This window comes from Anabrus simplex, chromosome 1 (genome assembly GCF_040414725.1).
Source record: "Anabrus simplex isolate iqAnaSimp1 chromosome 1, ASM4041472v1, whole genome shotgun sequence".
NCBI classification, from domain to species: Eukaryota; Metazoa; Arthropoda; class Insecta; order Orthoptera; family Tettigoniidae; genus Anabrus; species Anabrus simplex.
Window position 1 is genome coordinate 1253404348 of NC_090265.1, and position 12433 is coordinate 1253416780.

General features: G+C 40.8%; 1 pseudogene; it reads left to right on the top strand.

Moving 5' to 3' along the window:
• Positions 1-1972: 1972 nt before the first annotated feature.
• On the top strand, positions 1973-3931 carry LOC136858617 (kinesin-like protein KIF3B pseudogene; annotated as a pseudogene).
• The last annotated feature ends 8502 nt before the right edge of the window (positions 3932-12433 follow it).

Below are 12433 nucleotides of genomic sequence, written 5' to 3' on the forward strand. Positions count from 1 at the left end.
TCGGAAGCCCTGAAAATGGTTTTCCGTGGTTTCCCATTTTCACACCAGGCAAATGCTGGGGCTGTACCTTAATTAAGGCCACGGCCGCTTCTTTCCCACTCCTAGCCCTTTCCTGTCCCATCGTCGCCATAAGACCTACCTGTGTCGGTGCGACGTAAAGCAACTAGCAAAAAAATTGATCTATCAGCTGCCTATGATACTGTCTGGCGAGAAGGAATACTTCTAAAATTTTTGAGTGTTATCCCATGTCGTAAACTTACGACCTTACTTAGTAATATGCTCAGTAATGGGTACTTCCAGATCTACGCTGATAATGACAGAAGTCGAGTGTTTAAATTAAATTATGGTTTACCTCAAGGATCAGTCCTCGCCCCCCTTCTTTTCAGTCTGTACATATACGACTTCCCAGACACATCATCAAGAAAATTAATGTATGCTGATGATATTTGTTTGGTGACTCAGTGCTCCAACTTTTATGACGCTGAAACTACTTTAGCCACTGATCTGGAAGCCTTGGGTGTATACTTCAAGGAATGGTGCCTTCACCCAAATCCTCTAAAGAAGTTATATCTACATTCCACTTACGCGACAGACAGTCTAATTACAAACCAAGAATAAAATTCCGAGGTGAAGTGTTACCGTTCTGCAGTACACCAAAATACTTGGGAATAACATTTGATAGAACTTTGACTTTAAAGCAACATCTCTCAAATGTAGCTGATAAAGTTAAAACAAGAAATAATATTCTTCAGAAACTTGCTGGTACATCTTGGGGAGCCAATACTCATGTTCTAAGATCAACAGCATTAGCCTTATCATATTCTGTTGCTGAATACTGCTGCCCCTCTTGGATCAATAGTGTTCATTCTAAGAAGATTTATGTACAACTCAATCAGGCAATGCGCATAATCACGGGATGCATTTGGAGCACGAACACGCTATGGCTTCCTGTTCTCAGCAATATTCCACCTCCAGCCCTAAGACGATAAGAAGCTCTCATAAAGGTTTGGAAAAACATTCAGCAGAACCCCCAACTGTCCATCCATCAAGATATTACAAACACTGAACATCAACGACTGAAATCAAGGAAACCACCCTGGCGTACAGCAACATATCTTGAAAGTACCTCTTTTAATGTTAACAGTTCATGGAAAGCCCAATGGGATCAGTCTTCAGTAGTCAACAAACATCTAGTTGAGAATCCGTCTAAACGCGTACAAGGATTTGATCTTCCGAGGCGACAGTGGAGAATCATCAATCGGATAAGAACTGGACAATGCAGATGTGGTTATCTATTGTATAAATGGGGTTGAACTAGCTCTGCAGATTGTGATTGTGATGCCCCTTCTCAGCCAATCCACCACATTGTTGCTGACTGCCCAATTCGAGCTTTCAAAGGAACGCTAATGGACATTCACCGCACATCGGATGACGCAGTTGATTGGATCAAAATACTAGACCTAGAGTTGTAGTATTGTACGGACTTGTGACTACGCACATTTATCCTGAAACTATATACATATCATACGATATATATCATACGATAAATAAATATATCAATAAAATAATTAGGATGGGATTCGACTCTCTTAATCTTTTACCGATTCTACCTAGTACAAATTCAACACCATGGTGACTTCAAGAAAAGAGGAGGAAGCGCCGTTTGTGACAAAACTTTGAACAACTTATTTTGGCTACACTGAACTTTTATAACTCGTGCATAGGCTGTACAATCTCGTAGACAACTGGTTCTATCCCTAATTATTTCCTCTATGCTTGTGTTATTCAGCTTTTGTCACCATCTGGTAGTGTGATGGTACTGTTGATATGAACACAGCAGTGTCAGGTACAGTACATTTTTTATAAGTATATATTTATTTGCTAATGATCTCATCAGTTTACAATAAATGAAAAGTTAGACTGAATTTCGTGTACACATGTTTTGAAGGCAAAAATCATCACGTTTAACATTATGACTTCTTCTGGACTTAAACTAGATCCAAGAGCTCACAGTGAAGCAGTTAAAGTTATCGTCCGATGTCGACCTATGAACGACAAGGAGATATCTATGGGCTATACAAATATTGTCGAAGTACATTCTGATACGAATACTGTGGATGTTATTAGCTTGAAAGGTATGAAAAAATCATTTCAGTTTGATGGTGTTTATGGTCCTTCTGCAACTCAAGAAGAGCTATATAATTCCTCAGTGAATCCTTTAGTAGAATATGTTCTTTGTGGATATAACGGATCAATATTCGCATACGGCCAAACGGGAACAGGAAAAACTTTTACTATGGATGGCTGTGATGTTACTACAGATGAAAAAGGTATTATACCAAGATCAGTAGAGCAAATATTTGATGATTTGCCATGCTCCGAAGAAACAGATTGTCTCGTTCGCGCTTCCTATCTTGAGATATATCAGGAAGAAATATGGGATTTATTGAACCCCATTCGAGATACATCTTATGACCTCAGGGAAGCACCTGGAATTGGTGTATATATTGAAGATTTGCCTTCATTTGTATGTAAGAATGCCAAGGAAGTTAAAACTATAATGATAAAAGGGAATAAAAACAGAAGTGTTAGCTCTACGAACTTGAACGATCGAAGCTCCAGATCACACGCTATCTTCATCATTACAATAGAAATGCGTTGTGACCATAGGAGTCTTGGTAGAAACGTTCGATTAGCAAAACTCTATCTCATTGATCTTGCAGGTAGCGAGAGACAGGCTAAAACGGGATCATCAGGTGATAGGCTCAGAGAGGCGACTAACATCAATTTATCGTTGTGTACTTTGGGAAAAGTAATAGCAGCATTGACAGATAATCGATGTACACACATTCCTTACCGTGAATCGAAACTTACAAGGTTATTACAAGATTCACTAGGAGGAAATTCCAAAACAATCATGATCGCAAACATAGGGCCTGCTAGCTATAATTACGAAGAAATTATTTCGACACTAAGATACGCTAGTCGAGCTAAGGAAATAAGAAATACTCCAGTAATCAATGAGGATCCTCGAGATATCTTATTGAAAGAATATTCTAAGGAGATTGAAAATTTAAAAAACTTAATAGCGGACCGCAAAATGCTTATGCGTGCTAATTCTAAGATATCACCACGAGATGGGAGTGATTATAACTGTGAATCGAGTGATGATGACTGTGACGTGGTGTTGCAAGAAACAAAGCCTGACAACTCGGTGTGTAAAATTAACCGAGAAAAAACTTTCGTCATAACAGAATTGGAGAAAGAGAAACAGCTACTCGCCAGAAGCAAAATATCCATGGAAAGACTCGAGGAAAAAATACTTCTGGTAGAGAGTAAGTTACAGGATAGTTGTGGTAGTATACGAGACCATACGATAGTCCAGCAGACGGAATTGGCGAGAAGAAGTCAGGAGCTTGACGAGTTCGGAGATAGGGAAACACAGCTGACGCAGCTCATTGAACTTAAGGAAATGTCTATTATGGATGTACAGAGAAAAATATCAAACATTGAAAGTAAAATGAAACAAACAAATAAACAATATCTTAAATGGCATGAAGCTTTGTTGATTTCCAGACGTTTTCATAAAGATGCGGAACAACAGTTTCAAGACGACCGTGAGCAGATGGTAGAAGTTATAAAAGATCTGCGGTTTATTCATAAAAAAGCCGATATCATAACCAAAAATGTGGTACCCAAAGACATAACGAAGCAAATTAGAAGAAATTTAAAGAGTGATTTACATTCATCAAATGAGAAACATGAGGATTATGAAAAGACGTATAATAAGGAAAGTATCCGTGACCTCATATCGATGGAGATGGGGCACAAGAACTGTACGAAGTATAGGGACATTATATCACTCCAACCGATTCGCCATATCAGGACGACATCTGACTTTTCGTTATTAGATGAATTTTCAGAGCTCTAGTTCACATTACGGAAACAAAATGAAGAATTCCAGTTGTTCAGGACGAAAAACAAACCAGCAATAGGAAAGCTATATTAACATAGTAAACTGACAGTTTGTGTACAGCTCAAAACTATAAATGATAAAACAGTACAAATAAGTGATAAAATTAGTACTGAATCAATTATTAACTAAGAACCTGCCTGGCTGAAACAGTACCACATCACTCCAGAAAACATAGCAGTGCAAGAGAATGAAAGGAAATGCGATTCAGTAATATTTTAGATCTGTTTAGTCGAACTCGCTTTGGTCGATGTTTATAATAACTAGTAGAATTTTTGTAGACACAAAAGGATTTATGGATAACATGTGATATACAGGTTTTTTAATATATTTTACAAAGCTAATTAATAATAAATCCGATGAAACAAGGATATGTAGTTTATAACGATTGTACTGTGATTGCTTTTCATAAATGTGCTCATTTCTGTTAAAGTTCTGTTATATTTACTTTATGTAGGTATACATTCAATTACTTGAAAGAAGCCTGTAGAATATTATTTAGATGGGATCCAGGAGAAATTCAAACATTTTAAGAAGACGTAAATTAATTTCCCCTTAATTTGTAGTTCTTGCATAAGTTACCTGATTTCTTCCGGTATGTGCTGCCAGAGATCTTGAAGACAATGTCTGCAGGCTGTATATCACTTTATTCTTCAATCACTATTGATCTGCATTTAGGGCAGTTGCCCAGGTGGCAGATTCCATTTTCATTTTTATTTTTATTCTTCTTATTCTTTACTAAACAAAAAAACTTGTATAATATTGACCATCCAAATTCAATTATTATTTTCTAATCCACAGGAAGTTATATTAATACCTTGTCTTTATTTTGGCAATATTTCTATTCTCAGGTGTTTCATAATAATAATAATAATCCCACTATCGGCAGCCCTGAAAATGGTTTTCCGTGGTTTCCCATTTTCACACCAGGCAAATGCTGGGGCTGTACCTTAATTAAGGCCACGGCCGCTTCCTTCCAACTCCTAGGCCTTTCCTATCCCATCGTCGCCATAAGACCTATCTGTGTCGGTGCGACGTAAAGCCCCTAGCAAAAAAAAAAATAATAATAATAATAATAATAATAATAATAATAATAATAATAATAATAATAATAATAATAATAATAAGTATTAATACTAATATTAACATTCAATGGTATAATACGTGTGTGAGACAGTGAGACAGATACCAAACATTTCCAAGACCACACCCTCTCCTCTCGGGGTCCTACAGAATTTATAGTTAACATAAAAATAGTAGCATGCCGGTACCTGTATTATTATTATTATTATTATTATTATTATTATTATTATTATTATTATTATTATTTTCAGAAGACATAAATTAATGTCCCCTTAATTTGCAATTCTTGCGTAAATTACTTGATTGCTCTATTCTAAATGGCTATGCTTCCATTGTTATTATTGTTATTATTATTATTATTATTATTATTATTATTAATGTTTCGGAGGACTGACAATCTTGTCATTTTATCCTTGAACACGAATCCACCACCACGATACCACGAGTTGTGTAAATGTTTTGGGTGATATTGCCACAAAATGGTCAGCAGAAAGACCTAGTTTTACTACCAAAGATTGTGTCTCGAGCTCCGATCATGAGTCCATGACGGAAATATTGTCTAGGTGATATAAGTCCTTACAGTAGTTCACGGTTGGCTGGCGTTCACCTGTTCGGCCTGGCCAACGTGCGACTCGAAGCGTATCGTGGGATCTAAGATTAGTCCTTGCTTGCTAGCTGATTGAAAGACTATCATGTCAATACGCCTATTACTCCCGCCGGTAGCTAGGCCAGAAACCTCTTCGTGCACCGTGAAACCGTGATCCCTCAGCGAGGTCGCGATCATGTTTCGAATTGTATGTTGGCGGGAATTTCTCAATACCTCCCCGTGAGGGCAGGCTCCCAGGACATGGGCAAGAGGTTCGTGCTCTCTGTGGCAACGCCGACTGAGGGTGTTGTCCTGGGACCTTCCCGGCACGGAGCGAACGGCGCACGCATTAGCTGGCATCTTGATGGCCTCTCTCCATTCCGCACAGGATAAGCCTCGGTGATCTCTTATCCATTTGTTCCCTGGCGTGTATTCCTGGAAGAGTCCAACGCCCTTTCCTTTGTGCGGCAGCTTCGTCCATGACTGAACTTCTCTGTCTCGTAGTATCTGTCGGACCTTCCTTACATTGGGAAGATGGTAACAGTAAATATTTGGGGTGTCACATACACCATGATAACAGTTACGTTACAAAAATATATAATACTAGTTGAGGGTTAATTAAGGCCACCGTCGCTTCCTTCCTAATCCTAATCCTAACCCTGTCCTATCCCAGCGTCACCACGAAACTTGTCCATATCGGTGTGACGTAAAACAAACAGCTATGGGCTATAACAAAGTAACATAGGCACATACAGAACGGTGACGCATCGTGTTCAGAGTTAAATACCACAATTAATTCTCTGACTGAAGGTTGTAAGATCATATGAATACGGTGGATATCGAGAGAAAGAATGTATCGAAATTTCATAAATGAAATGTGTCCTGAATCGTACTGTCCCTCCACCTTGTTCGCGGATACCCCTTAGATTCTGTGTATACTTATTAAACATGAAATAACGATGATTGGTCGCTGCTTGTGATAGCCTACAGCTGGTGTTAACGATAGCACAGAGTAACGTTACAGACATATTTCGCTATACTGTGTTGCTTAAGGGTCTCACGCCCAGTGAACGCTACTTCCAAGGGTAGGAGAGAGAGAGAGAGAGAGAGAGAGAGAGAGAATATATCAAGGGTAACCCCGGTTATCGTAAAAGGTTACTAAAAGAGGATGATCGATCCACCCCCGCCCCCTCTGTAGATGGAGGTGGTAGAATACATAACAACCTCGGTATCCTCTGCCGTAAGAGGTGACTAAAAGAGGATGAACAATCCACCCTCGCCCCCTCTGTAGGTGGAGGTGGTAGAATACATAACAACATACATATGAAGATAAAGATAGAATATGAAGATAAAGTTGGAATTCAAGAGGACAAATTGGGGCAAATACTCATTTATAGGAAGGGGAGTTAGGGATTGGAATAACTTATCAAGGGAGATGTTCAATAAATTTCCCATTTCTTTGAAATCATTTCATAAAAGGCTAGGAAAACAACAGATAGGGAATCTGCCACCTGGGCGACTGCCCTAAATGCAGATCAGTATTGATTGATTGATTGATTGATTGATTGATTGATTGATTGATTGATTGATTGAACTCCCCTGAAATTTTTCAGTAACACTATTTTTAATAATATTCCATATACGTACTGTACTCTCTTTCCCGAAGTTACAATACTTAAATTCCAGGATATTCTGGTAAAAGGAGTAAGTTCAGTGAAACAACTTGGTCTCATAATAAACGAAAATGTAATTTCGTGTCAGTTATCATTGATCTGCATTTAGGGTTGCCGCCTAGCTGATAGATTCCCCTATCTACTTTTTACTTAGTCTTCTCTTTAATCACTTCAAAGAACTTGGAAATGTATCAAACGTGCTGTTGAGGATAGGGTATATCTAATAATCGATGCTAATATTAAAAAGTGAGAAATTTTGTGAGTTTCTTTACATGTAGAGAGTAATCTCGGGAACCACTCAACCGATTTCAGTACGGTATTCCTTTCTCCATTAGAAAGCTACTGGATGTTAGCTTACCAGGAGAGCAGAACAGTTGAAAATATATATACTTCCAGGGCCATTAAAAGTGAATACGCTGCCTGAACTCTTAGTCTTTTTAAAAATAGAGTTCACCAAGTCCACTTTTCGATTTCTACCCGAAATGGAACATCATAAGTATTTTCCTCCTAACTCGAGCAGTTATTCGAAAATACTATTGCGCCAATAAAGGCTGAGCGGCGGTCCGCAATAACATCAGCGAGCGATAATAATGTCGACATAGAGGATTTTTTTTTTTTTTTTTTTTTTTACAAGTTGCTTTACGTCGCACAATACAGATAGATCTTATGGCGACGATGGAATAGGAAAGGGCTAGGGGCGGGACGGAAGTGGGCGTGGCCTTAATTAAGGTACAACTCGAGCATTTCCTGTTATAAAAATGGGAGACCACGAAAAACTACCTCCAGGGCTGCTGACAGTGGAGTTCGAACCCATTATCTCCCGACACAGAGGTGACAATGTGTACAAAGTCAGCAGCGAGCAAAACAATGGCGGCGAATTGTTTAGGCTTGCGATAGGAAAGCTTCTGAAATAAGCCGGAAACTGATAAACAATGGGTGAGACACCCAGAATGATTTAGAATTGGGAACTACTAGACTCTTCTGCGGACCATTACAAAGAGTGCAATTGGCGCATAGCAGTCAGGAGTTACTTTCAATTGAATCAGTCTTGACTGCGTCAATCGCGGGAGAAAGTTCGCAGTACGAAACGGTCGCGAGTCCGTGAGGAGTCATCATCGGAAGTGAGTCCGTCAGACGGCTACGCAAAGTTCAACGAGGCATGCTACTGTGAACTGTCCTGGAGCGACACTGTGCTGTGAGAAGCCGTGTTGGGGACCAGGAATTCGACGCGCTGGTGTGTGATGAGTGTGTGTTAGTAAGTATTACAGTCGTAAATAAAATCTGTGGGGAGTGGGAAACTCAAACACGAGTGAACTTGTGATTAACTACAAATAAAAGCTCAATAAATGTAATGGATAGCAAACTTGTAAGCGCTCTGTGTAGCAATTTTACACGTTGAAGACTGAGCAGGTGAAGTTAGATATTACACTGTGAACTGAGTATGTTAGTGCGTTTTTACATTTTTATACAAAAATAACTGATAACCTTACTTACAGTCACAAACCTATTTTGGAGTTAGCAGAGTTTGAGCTATGCATGCATTTTCAAAATTGGAGCAAAACTAATCATTTTTGTAAATACATTTTAAAAACATTTTTTCTACTTTTAATTTTTACATGTTCACAATGCATATTAAAAACATGAAAAGTTACGTATTCGCACACCATGATACACTGACTGACAGAGCAAATGCAACACCAAGAAGGAGTGGTTCGAAAGGGATGAAAGTTGGGGAAAAAACAGAGACGGCACGGACGAATAATTGATGTTTATTTCAAACCGATATGCAGGTTACACAATGCGCACGGCATCGACTCAGTAGGATGTAGGACCACCGCGAGCGGCGATGCACGCAGAAACACGTCGAGGTACAGAGTCAATAAGAGTGCGGATGGTGTCCTGAGGGATGGTTCTCCATTCTCTGTCAACTATTTGCCACAGTTGGTCGTCCGTACGAGGCTGGGGCAGAGTTTGCAAACGGCGTCCAATGAGATCCCACACGTGTTCGATTGGTGAGAGATCCGGAGAGTACGCTGGCCAAGGAAGCATCTGTACACCTCGTAGAGCCTGTTGGGAGATGCGAGCAGTGTGTGGGCGGGCATTATCCTGCTGAAACAGAGCATTGGGCAGCCCCTGAAGGCACGGGAGTGCCACCGGCTGCAGCACATGCTGCACGTAGCGGTGGGCATTTAACGTGCCTTGAATACGCACTAGAGGTGACGTGGAATCATACGCAATAGCGCCCCAAACCATGATGCCGCGTTGTCTAGCGGTAGGGCGCTCCACAGTTACTGCCGGATTTGACCTTTCTCCACGCCGACGCCACACTCGTCTGCGGTGACTATCACTGACAGAACAGAAGCGTGACTCATCGGAGAACACGACGTTCCGCCATTCCCTCATCCAAGTCGCTCTAGCCCGGCACCATGCCAGGCGTGCACGTCTATGCTGTGGAGTCAATGGTAGTCTTCTGAGCGGACGCCGGGAGTGCAGGCCTCCTTCAACCAATCGACGGGAAATTGTTCTGGTCGATATTGGAACAGCCAGGGTGTCTTGCACATGCTGAAGAATGGCTGTTGACGTGGCGTGCGGGGCTGCCACCGCTTGGCGGCGGATGCGCCGATCCTCGCATGCTGACGTCACTCGGGCTGCGCCTGGACCCCTCGCACGTGCCACATGTCCCTGCGCCAACCATCTTCGCCACAGGCGCTGCACCGTGGACACATCCCTATGGGTATCGGCTGCGATTTGACGAAGCGACCAACCTGCCCTTCTCAGCCCGATCACAATACCCCTCGTAAAGTCGTCTGTCTGCTGGAAATGCCTCCGTTGACGGCGGCCTGGCATTCTTAGCTATACACGTGTCCTGTGGCACACGACAACACGTTCTACAATGACTGTCGGCTGAGAAATCACGGTACGAAGTGGGCCATTCGCCAACGCCGTGTCCCATTTATCGTTCGCTACGTGCGCAGCACAGCGGCGCATTTCACATCATGAGCATACCTCAGTGACGTCAGTCTACCCTGCAATTGGCATAAAGTTCTGACCACTCCTTCTTGGTGTTGCATTTGCTCTGTCAGTCAGTGTACATTTATGAAACACAACATACACACTAATCATTGAGAAATGAAAAAATACATTAATTGTGGAAACTGACTCTAGTCGTCGGTCGCGCGAAACCATGTGGCACAGAAGCTGCCCCGGCAGTACCAATGTAGTATCATAATAGAATTTGATTCCGATCATGTGCTGCTACCTTGTATTTCTTTAATGAATTACAAGCACTGTGGAATGTGTTCCAACACCCTGCTAACGTTTGTTGCACGTTGAAGCGCATATACCGGGTGATCAATCACTACCGATCTGCAATTAGGGCAGTCGCCCAGGTGACAGATTCCCGATCTGTGTTTTCGTAGCATTTTCTTAAATGACCGCAAAGAAATTGGAAATGTATTGAACATCTCCCTTGGTAAATTATTCCAATCCCTATCTCCCCTTCCTATAAATGAACATTTGCCACAATTCGTCCTCTTGAATTCCAGCTTTATCTTCTTATTGTGATCTTTCCTACTTTTAAAGACATCACTCAAACATATTCGTCTACTGATGTCATTCCACGCCATCTATTCACTGACAGCGCGGAACATACCACTTAATCGAGCAGCTCGCCTCCTTTCTCCCAATCCTTCCCAGCTCAAACTTTGCAACATTCTTGTAAGGCTACTCTTTTGTCGGAAATCACCCAGAACAAGTCGAGCTGCTTTTCTTTGGATTTTTTCCAGTTCTTGAATCAAGTAATCCTGGTAAGGGTCCCATACATTGGAACCATACTCTAGTTGGGGTCTTACCAGAGACTTATATGTCCTCTCCTTTACATCCTTACTACAATCCGTAAATACCCTCATAACCATGTGCAGAGATCTGTACCCTTTATTAAAAATTATGTTTATGTGATCACCTCAATGAAGATCTTTCCTTATATTAACACCTAGGTACTTACAGTGATCTCCAAAACGAACTTTCCACCCATCAACGCAGTAATTAAAACAGAGAGGACTTTTCCGATTTGTGAAACTTACAACCTGACTTTTAACCCCGTTTATCATCACACCATTGCCTACTGTCCATCTCACAACATTATCAAGGTCATTTTGCAATTGCTCACAATCTTTTAACTTATTTATTACTCTGTACAGAATAACATCAGTCTGCAAACAGCCTTATCTCTGATTCCACTTCTTTACACATATCATTGATATATATATATAAGAAAACATAAAGGTCCAATATTATTGCCTTGAGGAATTTACCTTTTAATTATTACAGGGTCACATAAAGCTTCGCCTGCTCTAATTCTCTGAGTTCTATTTTCTAAGAATACAGCCACCCATTCAGTCACTCTTTTTTCTAGTCCAATTGCACTCATTTTTGCCTTAGATAGGTCAATCGCAATACAGTCCATTTGGCCTCCAGAATACAGGATATCTGCTATATATTGATGGAATCCTACAAGTTGAGCTTCAGTGGAATAACCTTTCCTAAACCCGTACTGCCTTGTATCGAACCAGTTATTAATTTCGTAAGCATGTCTAATATAATCAGAAAGAATGGTTTCCCAAAGCTTACATGCAATGCACGTCAAATTGACTGGCCTGTAACTTTATGTCTATTACCCAGTCCTTTATACATAGGGGCTACTATAGCAACTATCCATTCATTTAGTATAGGTCCTTCATTCATACAATAATCAAATAAGTACTTCAGATATGGTACGTGTGAAGCCAGCTTTAAATTCACCCCACTGAGCTAGAGTCCAAACCTCCAAATCATTACCAGTACAGACAACTTCCAAATTTATAAACTGTTCTTCTGACGGCTTGCTTTTCTTAGTATCACTATCTTCGTTTAAAGATTTTCCTTGTTTGACTCAAACTACCCATTGTCAACCAATGAAATGGAATGGCGTTGAGCCTATGGCTTTTAGTGCCGGGAGTGCCCGAGGACAAGTTCGGCTCGCCAGACGCAGGTCTTTTGATTTGACACCCGTAGGCGACCTGCGCGTCATGATGAGGATGAAATGATGATGAAGACGACACATACACCCAGCTCCCGTGC